Source organism: Poromitra crassiceps (genome assembly GCF_964638095.1).
Source record: "Poromitra crassiceps genome assembly, chromosome: 13".
NCBI classification, from domain to species: Eukaryota; Metazoa; Chordata; class Actinopteri; order Beryciformes; family Melamphaidae; genus Poromitra; species Poromitra crassiceps.
This window is the reverse complement of record NC_139644.1, coordinates 39,869,137-39,871,636: the sequence shown is the minus strand read 5'-3', so window position 1 is coordinate 39,871,636 and position 2,500 is coordinate 39,869,137. Positions and strand designations below refer to the sequence as shown.

The following is a 2,500-nucleotide window of genomic DNA, read 5'->3' as shown; positions in this document are numbered from 1 at the left end:
TCAGAACAGTATAAGCATACAAAACCTATTCAAGTATGGTACCACACAATTTCAGAGTGTAAGTCAATCTTCCAATCACATACTGACTGTAAGTCTGACTCGACTGTCAACAGACTATCAATGACTAAGTAATGATACATTTATAAAGGTGGCAGGTGTACAGACAGCCTTTTAGCATAGGTTGAGGCCACGTCTCGTCATAGACGCTGGTTTAGCTGGCTCAGCCTGGCTGGGGGCGTGGTCAGGGTGGGGTAAAAAACCCCGTTCTATCCATTCAGCAAAGTTAGAATTTAGCTGATAGCCCAGCCCAGGCAGACACGATCGGGGATTTAACCACCGCAGTAAACGCACATCTGAGCAGACGTCTTGTGTTCTGCTCTAGAACCCCCCAAACCTGTAGTTTAGAGCCGCAGCACCGTCTTTTGGTGAGTCAGCCCATGAGATATATGGGCGGTTTTACCCCAATCGCGCGCCAGCCGTTTAACATTTTGTGGGCGTTCCCAGACATGCGGACTGTCTCTATTGCAACCTCCACACTTCACTTTCTCTTGTGTGAGGATCAAAGGGCGTGTCCTATCATAAGAATACAAAGTGTCTGTCTGTGTGAGTGAGCAGAATTGTGTGCGGCTACTGCTATACCGTTTTACGCCACCGGACTGAATCTTTCGGGAAGTGTACAGAGCACCCCTGTAGGTGACCTAACAGAGCCGGATTTTTGAATTAGGTCATTAGGGCCGACGAAATGGGTCAAAATGGCTCAGCACCATGGAGAGCTCCAGAGTGGAGCAGCACATCAGTGAGCGCAGTTTGAATCAGCCAGTGAACTCTGGAGGTGAGCTGAGTTGTATTCAGCCACTGAAGAGGACTATGAACCCCATCTGGGGAGAGAGAGGAGAGGCTGCATGATTGAGGCCTGACTAAAAGCCCAGTCACACAGGGACAGGTTTTCTGCTAAAGGCAAAATCATCATGCCAATTACTGTGTACTGTTTAACAAAAGCTGTGTGTGTGTGTGTGTGTGTGTGTGTGTGTGTGTGTGTGTGTGTGTGTGTGTGTGTGTGTGTGTGTGTGTGTGTGTGTGTGTGTGTCTCTGTGTGTGTGTGTGTGTGTGTGTGTGTGTGTGTGTGCATGCGTGCGTGCGTGCGTGCGTGTGTGTGTGTGGAGTTTGGAGAGAGAGTGCTTCCTCACATGCGAGACACATAGTTGGTTTGGACCAAAGAAGTAGAACTGCATTACTGTAGGTATGATCGTACCCAAAGGGAGGGGATGGCATGGGCACATGTGGGGAGGCTAAGCTTCTGAACCTCCAGGAAGAGTTCTTCTAAGCCGGGACTTGCATGTGGCAGCCAGTGTAGCAAGAAAGAGTAGCGTTATCATGAGCCTTTCTCATTTGCTTGCCGGGGTGAACAATTTGCTCGCCTACTGATTTAGATGATCTATTCCCAGAATCAGCCTGTCTTTGCAGATTACACTGAATCAGATGGCTTAGGCCTTAGGGATCTACGTGTAGACAGTAAATCCTCACTCACTCAATCAGCACTCCTACACTGATTCACAGTCAATCCTGTCATGTCTCTGATAGCCGACAAAAACAATACAGCACATTATTATTTTTGCGGGTGTACCTTGTCAAGTGACACAAATTTAGGTTCCGATTTCTTTCTCTTCAGCGCTACAGACAGTTTACAAGCTTTGAGGTTGAATTAATGCTATAACTCAACTATCTTCGGTTGTAAAGGCTAAATCAAAGACAGATAATAGATTAAATGTCACTCAGGCTCAAGCATTTCCTTGTGGAATGACACACGTAATGGGGGTGGCAGCAGGGTGCATATAGCAGCACAAACACACTGGATCCGAAAGCTGTCCAGGGCTGAAACGCCTCTCTGTCGAGTCAGGCCGCGCAGCACAGCAGCGGGCTCTGTCGCTGTTCACACCATTTGGTGCTGAAATGTTTCGGCTTGAGTGGGACACCCATGTGCAGCGCAGGCTTAGCGGTGCCGCTGGATCCGAAAGCGGTGCCGTTGGATCCGAAAGCGGTGCCGCGTGTAAAGTCACAGCCTGGCCATTCACACCACAAGCGCTCTGTTTCGCCCCCTGGCTGCACACAATCGCTTGCGGTTCGCATCAAAAAATAGACCAGAGGCGGACATCTAACTTGTTGCTTTGGATAAGTCAGCTGGGTGTCAATTAAATGCCTAATATGTCAACGATATTGAATTAAATGAGGTGAACGAGAGTGCCCGACATTCCTAAAATGTGCACCCTACATGACTCAATTGATGGATGGCAATCATGCCGTTTTTGAACGAGTGTTTGAGGACTAATATAATATAATACCTTATTCTCTCTGGAGAGCAAGATTAAACCAGGACTTTTTTCTTTGTTCTTTTTTATGAAGACCTCCGACACTGATCTCGTGGAACTGATCTAGTCGAACCATTTCCATAAAGACAAGTTCAGAATGTGGCGTCATACTGTGTTTAATAGGCCCCCAAACG

At 47.6% G+C, this 2,500-nt stretch overlaps 1 protein-coding gene across 1 annotated transcript in view; it reads left to right on the top strand.

Annotated features, from left to right (window-relative positions):
• The window catches only part of LOC310788558 (voltage-dependent T-type calcium channel subunit alpha-1H-like), a gene marked incomplete at both ends in the record, with an annotated part of 117,707 nt that overhangs the window by 62,887 nt on the left and 52,320 nt on the right, over positions 1–2,500 (top strand). The window lies entirely within an intron of this gene.